Source organism: Equus caballus, chromosome 24 (genome assembly GCF_041296265.1).
Source record: "Equus caballus isolate H_3958 breed thoroughbred chromosome 24, TB-T2T, whole genome shotgun sequence".
NCBI lineage: Eukaryota > Metazoa > Chordata > Mammalia > Perissodactyla > Equidae > Equus > Equus caballus.
In genome coordinates this window covers 23,546,611-23,557,649 of record NC_091707.1, presented here as the reverse complement: position 1 = coordinate 23,557,649, position 11,039 = coordinate 23,546,611, and positions in this window count along the sequence as shown.

Genomic DNA, 11,039 nt, shown 5'->3' with positions numbered 1-11,039 from the left:
TGGTGTTCAAGAAAAAATGTTCATGACACTTGTTAAAGACAGCAAGGAAGATTTCATTCAAGAGAGACCACTGCAGTTTCATTCAAGAGGGTTTTGAAGTAGGAGACAGAGAGTGGGCTCAACTCTGAATACAACAAGGACTAGTGGGGATTTATAGCCAAGGAGCAGGGTAGAAGTCTTTGCATGGAAAATTGCTAAGAGGAAATGTCAGAGGTAAGGGGGATTCTTACTAGATTGATTCAACAGATTCTTGCTGAAAGCAGGCCAGAGTGATAAGATATCAAGGATGCAGGATGAGGAGTTTGATCTGATATCGAGGGTAATCAGATCCCAAGGGTGGGGCTTTTCACAAAACTGACTCAGCAGGAATCTATCATAACATTAATAAAAAAAATATATTAAAAAAAAAAAAAAACTGACTCAGCAGGATTCTTGCTAAAACTGGACTAAGCAGCCCAGGACAGAGCCCAAGGTCAGGGCCTAGTTGAGAAGAGGGCTCAGGGAGCCTGATTTAGGCTTGCTCAAGGCGAGAATCTTTGTCAGTGGCTGTGGTATCTGTCTCTTGACTCCATGGTTAAAATATCAGCTTTTCCTAGCCTCACATTGAAAAAATCTAAGGTTGCTTCATGCCAACTCTCCTTGCTATTCTGACCTAGCAACATTAAAACTACAGTGTTCCGCCTACAGCTTCAAAGCCTACGATCTTCCAGTTGCAGTTGAGCTTTCAGAAACAATTTTAACATCTGGAAACCACTTCTATTCCTAGTGACTAGCCCAGGGCATTAAACTGTAATAAGAAGAGCTTGGGAAACAATGGAATGACTATGCTCCAAATAAATTTTAAAATACTGTAGGCTTTGTTCTGATACAGGATTTGGGTGTGTCAGTGGATGACTATGCCTAAGTGTTGGGATTAAATAGGTTTGGGCTTGACATCCAAAGAATACTAATACTTTTACTTCTCAGTTGGAATCTGAGTATAAAGTAATGGCTCCTTATTTTATTTGACAATGTTGAACTTTATCGAAGGTTAAGAAATCCCCTCACCCTTTTGTGAAGATAGCTTAGTTTTGTGAAAATAACCAGCCTTCCCCCATGACAAGAGATTTTTCATATTGAGGTATATGGGGTAACTATTCAGGTTCAAAACTGATTTGGCTTAAACTAAAGAAGCCTGACTTATGGCCTATCAAACATACATTGTACATCCGCTTTAATCATTAAAGAATGTACTCTCTTAAGATAACAACGGATCCTTCCCCTCCCATGCCCTATTGGTAATGACCTATTGGTAACATCTGTATTAGTCCCTTTCCTGACATCAGGGTCACGTTCACCTGCTAATTTGCAACTAAATACCTTTGAAACTTTGAAAATGTATCCTGGGTGTGTTTGATGTATATTCTTTGTTCTAAAAAGATATGAGTGTACTGAAAACCATACTTCTCAGGAACGCTTTCTTCCGTTCTGGAAAAGCCCTTCCCAGGTTTACTCTGGCTCAAGTAAAACTCACCTTATTTCTCTTATCTATAGAATAGTTATTGGGGGGGCTGGCCCTGTGGCCGAGTGGTTAAGTTCGCGTGCTCCACTGCGGGGGCCCAGGGTTTCGCCTGTTCGAATCCTGGGCATGGACATGGCACCGCTCATCAAGCCATGCTGAGGGAGCGTCCCACATGCCACAACTAGAAGGACCCACAACTAAAAATACACAACTATGTACCGGGGGTCTTTGGGGAGAAAAAGGAAAAAAATAAAATCTTAAAAAAAAAAAAGAATAGTTATTGGTTATTTCGTGACAACACCCATATAACTTAGGTAAGAGCCTGCCTTGTTGACCTTTGACAGTGCCAGATATGGACCCTCCAAATTCCCGTTCCTTGTCACATAAATGACTAGCTGAACTATTTTGTCCCTACTGATTAATAGGAACAAACTATTAACCAAACTTTGGTTAAGCTTCTTTCCTTCCCCCAGGACCCTGAACTTTGGCCCACCCTGAGTCTGAGCCAGCATGCAGCCCTCCGAAGGGCAGCTCCCTGAGAAGAGGCTGGCCTCAGGGTAAGACATTTCTGATTTATTCTCCCATCACACCACCCTTTTATCCCACATTGCCTCACCTGGTTCTTTCTAGCCTTGTTCACTCCTCTCTGTAAAAGAAAACCTCTTTGCCCAACTCTTAAGATGCTTGCAGGTCTTGTGGTCACAGGGAGCTCCCTATTGCAACAGTCCCCCCTTCCCCTGAATTGTCCTTTCAAATTTCTTAAGCATAGTCTATCTTTGAATATGACATTTATTAAACTGATTTCACATAATTTCATCGTAGAGAGGCTTTCTGAATATCTTACGTCAGCCACCATGTTTCTTCCCATTGCCACTGCTCTTGTTCAGGTCCTTATTAACCTCATCCTTGTCCATCACTAACTGATCTCCTCAGCCTCCAATTTTATTTAATTTTTCATGTTGCTAGCAAATTAATGTTCCTGAAGATGACTACTTCAATCTCAGCATTCTTTTACGCTCTTTTTGCTCTTTTTTGCCTAAAAATAAAGTCCAAATTCCTTAGCATAACGTTGAAGTCTTTCCACACCAAGGTCTAACCTCATCTTTCTTCCCCCTTGAACTCTTTCAGCTGTTTCTAACACCTGCCTTGCCTTTCCCAGTCCCATTGTGTTTGCCCATTTTCTTTTCTTGTGCCTTGAATGTTTTTCTTCCCAAATTCCCCCCTCTGCATTTCCACCCAACAAATACGTTATTCCTTCCTTGTTTGGGAATTAATCTCTTCCATTATTATTCCCCTGACACTGTGTCTGTACCGCCACTAAAGCATTTAACACAGTTGTCTTTTATTACAGTAACTTGTCTACATTTTTTAGTCTCTCCTTCTAGATTATAAGCTTCTTGAGGGCAAGACTGTGTCTATTCCTCTGTGTATCTTCTCTAGCCCTTAGCCTAATGCCTTGCATTTGATAAGCACTCAATATTTGTTCTTTTAATTTAAATGAATGGAAAACTATTCCACTTCCTTTGTGGCTCCCTGTAACATTTTGTGTAATGTATGTTTATTATATCTTAATGACCAACTAAATATAATGTGACAGTTCAGGACTCAGGAATCAATTGAATGTTGTTTACCGTAAGGCAGAAGATGGAATTTCCTAAATAATGATGGTAATAAGAAAAGAGCAAAGATTGAATCAGTAGTTTTAAGACTTTGGGGAGGCAATATAGCATAATGTCTTTTTTTTTTTTTTAAAGATTTTTATTTTTTCCTTTTTCTCCCCAAAGGCCCCCAGTACATAGTTGTATATTTCTCGTTGTGGGTTCTTCTAGTTGTGGTATGTGGGACGCCGCCCCAGCGTGGTCTGACCGAGCAGTGCCATGTCCGCGCCCAGGATTCGAACCAACGAAACACTGGGACGCCTGCAGCGGAGCACGCGAACTTAACCACTCGGCCACAGGGCCAGCCCCTATAGCATAATGTCTTAAGAGTGTAGATTCTGGTTTCAGCTCTACTTACTAGCTCTGTGACCCTGAGCGTATTCTTTAATGTTTCTATGTCTCAATTTTTCGTATGTAGAATGCAGCTAGAAAGAAGATCTACATTAGAGGGTGTGAGGATTAAGTTAGTTACCATCTGTAAAGCACATCAAATAGTACACATTGCATATAAGATCCAGTAAATGTTACCTTTATTATCAAAACTGGCTATCCGAAAAGGAAAAGATTCACTTTCTTGTGGCCTCTTAGTGATCATTTAAGTCAAATAATTCCAAAGAATTCATTACCAAATGGCTACTGGACACACTGGTTTGACTAGAACTTGTGGCATCTCTAAGGATCATCAGGTCTCAAAGATCTGTATGAGGACCAGACAGGGAATGACCTTTTATAACCCACGGCTGCGCAGGGAATGAGCCAAAGTCAAATCATCAAGTCCGTATACGTTTTAACGATCTCTACGCTTCAGTGTCTTTCCAGGGGAGTTCTGTAGGAATGGATTTCTAAAGCTCATTCATTCATATTTATTTATTCAGTTATTCAGTAAGCACCCAGGTGCTTGGGATATAGAAATCAAGGATACTGTTCCTGTCTTCAGCTAACTCAGTCTACAGGAGGAGACAGTCTAGAAGGACTCAGCCAGGGGGAAAATGGAAGGAAGTGAGTTCAAGACAAGAGAAATAATATGAACCGACACGACACAGAGGTACGAAGGAACATGAAAGATTCAGGGAACTTCACTTCAGAATGATTGAACAGAGAGTGAGGGTATCAGGGCAGGGGTAAGCGTGGGAGGCAGGGACAGGAAGAGGAAGGCCTTGTACGTGAGGCTTGAATAGCACCTGGCCCCCGTCACTGCCTGTTGAAGTCCCCTCAGCTTGCAGGTGTGGGGACCTGAAATTGGCCACCCCAAGATATGTCTCTTTGGCATCAGGATTATTTGAGGCTCATTGCTTTTGATAAACTGGGACAGGGAAGGAGGCTCTGAGGAATGGAACTTGCCCTTTGTTAGGACACATTTACATTTGTAAGGTAAATCTCTATCTGTAAAAGGTGCCTCCCTCTCTGTACCAGGAAGAAGAAAGGCGATGACCTACTCTCCAAAAACTCTTAATCAATACCAAAGGCAAGGACTTAAAATCTGCATTTTATTGTGCTAGTCTGGTAACCTCCTGTAACTGACTTCCCTCCCCCTCCCAACGTTGGCATCTCCTTAAAGATTAAGCATCTTTCTTTAGGCTGGGAACCGATTGCGGTGCTCATCTGTGACCCCCCAGCCCGAGGCAACACACCTGCCACCCTGCGGCCGCTCACTGAGACAGCAGACCTATCTGCCGTTTCCATCAAGCGCTGTGCTGACAGAGCAGCCTCGTGACTATTGTAAAAGGGACTTTTCAATCACATGTGAAACACCCCGTTTGGGGGCTATATAACCACTTTGTGCACCCCACTTCTTTGGTGCCCTTTCTTCCTTCGGGAAGAAAGGCCCCGGGCCATGGTTCCTCATAAAGCTTTGTTTAATTTTCTCTTGCTATTCTGTCTCATGTGAATTTAATTCGTTCTCCGGCCAGACGAACCCCCATTTGGGGAGAGGAAATGTCCTCCTCCCCTACACAGGCCTCATGGGGAGAGGGGAGAAGAAAACAAAAAGCCACTGTGGTAGCCAAGCAGCCTCCGTGAAATCACAGTTCTGCGTAAACTAGACCTCAATCACCTGTTTTTCTTCCTATGTCCCGAGAGACCTAAATTTAGTCCTTCGTGAATGGAAAGTAAAATTTTATCGGGAAGGCAATGGGGAAACACTGGAGGATTTTAAGCAGGGGGGAGTTGTGATCAAGTTTGCCTTCCAAAAAGCGGCGTGGAGAAGAGATTCGAGGGTGTGGCAAATGAAAGCAGAGGTACAAAGAGGACAATGCATTCTACTGAATACATTGAGTTTGAGATGATGGATATTTGAATGGTGATGTTAAGATGATAGTAAGGGCCAGCCCCAGTGGCACAGTGGCTAAGTTCAGTGTGTTCTGTTTCGGCAGCCTGAGGCCCAGTTCCTGGGCACAGACCTATACCACTCTTCTGTCAGTGGCCATGCTGTGGTGACAGCCCACATACGAAAAGAGGAAAATTGGCAGATGTTAGCTTAGGGCAAATCTTCCTCAGCAAAAAAAAAAAAAAAAAAAAGGTGATAGGAAGATATCAGATTCAGGTCTTTAAATAAAATTTCCAAGGTATATTCTGACCTGAGCACACTCTCAGACCAATTTCATTTAGCTACGGCAATTATATGTTTGTGATTGTTAATTTACTTTATAGTTTAAAATTTTCTTATCTATATAATGTTATTTTAGCCGTTCCATAATCCTATAAGGTAGATGGGACTCTTATTCTTCCCATTTTGCAGTGGGGAGTTCTACCCCTGAAACTGTAAGTGATTTATTTGCCTAAGAGCATAGAGGAAGTCAGCAGCAGATCCAGGCCCCAAATCTAGCTCTTCTGAATCAAGATAGTGTTCTCTCCATAACAGTGAACTGCACGCATTTATAGTAACCTATCGACCCTTTATTCAGTGACTGTTTTGCTCTCAGCACGATGGCAGTGGAAATAAAGAACTGGTAGGTCAGCACGGGTCCCTGCTTCTGAGGGACAGCAGCACTGTCTGCGCGCAAAGCTGTAGATCAGCAACCAGACTTGGCTTATGGTTCTAATTCTGCCTCTAACGACCTGCATGATTATATTTTATTTGAAAATAATAGAAACCCACCTCAAATAAACTTACATAGAAAGAGGAATTTGTTGGCTCGTGTTGGTTCAGGAAGGATTGAACAGTCAAGCGTCAAGAAAGGCAGGGCTGCAGAGGTGGCCCTTAGGAACAACTGGAACGAGGGGCTCAGACCTTGTTAATGAGTCTTCGAAATCTTCTGTTTCTGCTGCTGTCTGTATGGCAGTTTCACTTTCTCTCACTGCTAACTAGCTTTCTGTGAAGGAGGAAATATGTCTACTATGTTTTCGAGTTTAGAAGTTAAAGCTTTAGCCATTGGAGAGAGATCACCGCAATCTCTCACTGCCCCAAAGTACAAAAATCTCAGGGAACTACTCCCTTGGCGCAGCAGAAGGTGGGTGCTCAACCTATGGTCACCAGAGAAGTCAATTCCACAGAGAGCCAGCAGGATTATCTCAGGTGGTCATTCTTGGGTACTGTAGGAAAGCCATGGACCTCGAACATGGAGCATGATGTGGTTAGCTAGAAGGAAGGAAAACCAGTGCTCCAGGCAGAGGAAGAAGGCTTTGAGTTAGTGATGTAGGTGGTCCAGGAATGAAAGACAAGCCTGACTGGAGTGGGGGTTGCATCCTTGTTCCCACTGGAAATCCCACTGGATTGCTTAGGTAGGAAGTGATTGTGATGGACTTAAAAGGTAAACATAGAATTTGTTTTAGTTGAAGCAGCCATTATAGGTTTCTTGTATAGATTCAACTGTGACTCAGAAACTCTGCTTTATAACAAGCAAATCCTCAACCACTTCATAGAATGCTCCTTCCTTGTCAACTGAACTTGGCTTAGGGTTGTGACATTGGGAAGAAGAATGAGTGAGAGAATTCAGAGAAGGAAAACTCAAAAGACAACATCCAGTCATCTAATCTCCGAGCCTAGAAGAAGGATGATGGGACTTGATTGTGCTCTCAGTGACTATTTGAACATAAACATCTCGAAGGCAGGAGATGTGTCTTAATAACATTGCATCGCCAGGAATCTAGCACAGCTGGTGCTTAATTTACCAGATTCTTTTTTTTTTAAAGATTGGCACCTGAGCTAACATCTGTTGCCAATCTCCCTCTTTTTTTCTTCTTCTCCCCAGAGGCCCCCAGTACATAGTTGTATATTCTAGTTGTAGGTCTTTCTAGTTGTGCTATGTGGGACACCACCTCAACACGGCCTGATGAGTGGTTCCATGTCCATGCCCAGGATCCGAACCAGTGAAACCCTGGGCTGCTGAAGCGGAGTACGCGAACTTAATCACTTGGCCAAGGGGCCGGTCCCATTTACCAGATTGATAAATGGAATGACTCTCATAAAATGAAGAAATTGATAAGATGGCTTCTAAACCCCTTCCAGGTCTACAATTCTATGAGTCCATTTCTAATCCTGATCTTAAAAGTCTTCAAAGTCCTCAAATATCCACACATAAAAAAAGATAGGTTTGTAAAAAGTTTAAGATGGTAAATTTCATGTTATCTATTTTTAAAGATTTTATTTTTCCTCTTTCTTTCCAAAGCCCCCTGGTACATATGTGTATATTTTTAGTTGTGGGTCCTTCTAGTTGTGGCATGTGGGACGCCACCTCAGCATAACTTGATGAGCAGTGCCATGTCCGTGCCCAGGATTTGAACAGGTGAAACCCTGGGCCCCCAAATTGGAGCATGGGAACTTAACCACTCGGCCACGGGGCTGGCCCCCAATCATGTTAAGTATTTTTGACTGCAATTTTAAAAATGAAAAAAAAGAGAGCGAGAGATGGGTTGTTTATTCTACAGTACTTTCGAAAATATTCATTCAAAAATATACCAAACACATTTTTATTTGATTTATTTATTTGTTTATTTTTGAGGAAGATTAGCCCTGAGCTAACATCTGCCACCAATCCTCCCCTCTTTGCTGAGGAAGACTGGCCCTGAGCTAACATCCATGCCCATCTTCCTCTACTTTATATGCAGGGCGCCTACCACAGCATGGCTTTCCAAGCGGTGCCGTGTCCACACCCAGGATCTGGGCTGGCGAACACCAGGCCGCTGAATTGGGACGTGTGCACTTAACCACTGTGCCACCAGGCCAGCCCCTAAACACATTTTAAAAATATTTTTACCAAGGGCTAAAGCTTATAAAAAGCTTATGTTCTTTAGAAAATTAAATTAACCATCCTGATTAAGGAGAATTTATGCTAGCATGTTACAAACATCAAAATATCAGGGGCAAATCAGCACCTACCAAAATGTCTGGAATGGTGAATGGGCAGATGTGGTTGGAGATTTCAAGTCCTGAACCTGAAAAAACAATCTTCTGAGTTGGGTATACACCTGTATTTCCAACCATTTCTGGAAAGGAAGAGTCACGAATCAGATGTTAAGAATAAGAAAAGTGGAGTTGGAAAGAGAAATGTTAACAAAGGGGAAAACTTTTAGGAAGAAAAAAGTGGTTAAAAAAAAGTACTACAGAGTTGGGGTAAAATAAAACTGTGTTTGAATGGTCTGTGTGGGAAGGAAAGAATTCCCCATCTCAGCCTTCGTGGGCTGGAAATAAAGTGGGTGAGAGGCCGTGTAGTTTGTTGCCAAGGATACTCTCAGACCCTTTTTCTGGCAGGTTTTTTTCCTTAGGACTCTTACTTTGGGAGAAGGTGATTGAAAGGTCGGGGCATAGAAAATGTAGAGGATAGAACACATTATCCATTAATTATAAAATTTTATCTATAATTATCACACATCTCATTTACATTTGTGCTATGATAGGCATCTTTTTGAGAATTCAGAGGAAATCCTATTTTTGAGAAATATAATAAAACTAATCAAAGATGCAGGATAAAATCATTAGGTGTATATGTAAAGAATTTAATAAACATAGATTTACTCTTTCAAAAATAACATTATAATGACAATTTATTGAGGCCCAAGTGCTATGTACTGACATCTACATGTCAAAAATATTCTAGTAATGGTAATAATTTATAGTAAATGGTTTGCAATATAGAAATTTTGTAGTTTAACAAGAAATTAAGTTGGATTCTAGGTAGGCAAAAGAAAATAAATTGATGATAATTAATACTCAGTTTAAAATGAATGTTATCATTTCATATTAAGTAACATAGTGCCCCCCTCATTTTATTGAGATATAATTGACATAGAACATTGTATTAGTTTAAGGTGTACAACATAATGATTTTCTATATGTATATATTACAAAATGATTACCAAATTTTAGTTAACATCTATCACCTCACATAGTTACAATATTTTTCCTGTGATGAGAACTTTTAAGATCTACTCTCTTAGCAACATTCAAATATACAAGACAGTATACATAGTTTTGAACATAAATTAATTAGAAGGTGTACTTCTAAAGATAAATTTCTTTGACCTCACTGTAAAGGTAGCTGAATCAATGATTTACTCAACCCAACATGATAAAGTATAAACTTAATTTAAATTACTTTTCAAAGGTAAAATGACCAACGCTAAGACTATATATTGTGTTTTATTAAAGTCCCATTAGAAATGGTGGCAATATTTCGCCTTTACAGAACATGTATCTCAAAAAGTTTTCAATATTACATAAAGTTAAACTGAAGTACAGAGAAGGACATAAAATTTATTTAACACGTTAATTATAGAACAGGGATTAAGACATTTGGCTTTGCAGGCAAGACTCTGAATGACACCCACATAGTCATAGCCTTACTTGGCAGCAGTATTTTTTCTTTCAAAAAAATGTTTATGCTTTGTTATAAAAATGCTTGCCACAGAATGTTTGTATTTGAATCTTTTTTTTTTTTAAAGATTTTATTTTTCCTTTTTCTCCCCAAAGCCCCCCGGTAGATAGTTGTGCATTTTTAGTTGTGGGGCCTTCTAGTTGTGGTATGTGGGATGCCGCCTCAGCATGGCCTGGTGAGCTGTGCCACATCCGCGCCCAGGACTCGAAATGGTGAAACTCTGGGCCGCCGAAGCGGAGCATTTGAACTTAACCACTCAGCCATGGGGCTGACCCCTGAATCTTTTGATATGGTTAAATTTCTATTAAGTTTTAAGATATTCTGTTATGCAAAATTCAGAGCGAATGTAAATAGAATCCACCAGAAGTCCTATTCTGTTCATCACAGTGCTCTGATTTACAGCTAAGACCTTGTCTTCATCATTAACAGATTTATTGCACCAGCAGGACAGTGTCAGCGCCTTCAAGTTTTGTCAACTCACATTGTTTTTCCTGTTGGCGCAGTCATAGGCCAAACTCCCATCTCCCCATCATCCTTGTCTCTGTTACCTTTAAAGAGAATATTGCATTGTGACAAAATACCCCAGTGCTGAAGGAGTCATAATTTGGCTGTGGGACATAAAGATCTCCTTCTACTTTGTTTTACATATTTTCCTTTCTCTGCTATCCTTAGGCTACATAGTCCCCAGAATCTGAAATTCCTTGGCTGAATCTGAATAATTCCCTTATAAACAAATTATTTTGACAGAAAAGCATGTGTAAACTGCCTCACTGAGGCTGTTCCCACCTTCCTCTCCATAAACCAACTTGCTCCTTGTTTTCAAATGCCAGCTAATCATCTCTTTCACAGAACTATTCAGAGAGAACCCGGTGCAGCCCCCTGCTTCCTCCACGGAGTGATTGCTCATGTCTCACTTCCTAGAGCTGTTTAGTATGCCTGGCTGTACATCTTTGAATATACTTGCATGTTTTCTCATGATTTGTCTCCCTCACCAGATTATAAATGCCTCAGTATTAGACACAATGTGTCCCAATCAGGGATGGACTAGTATTTGCCTGCAGACCTATG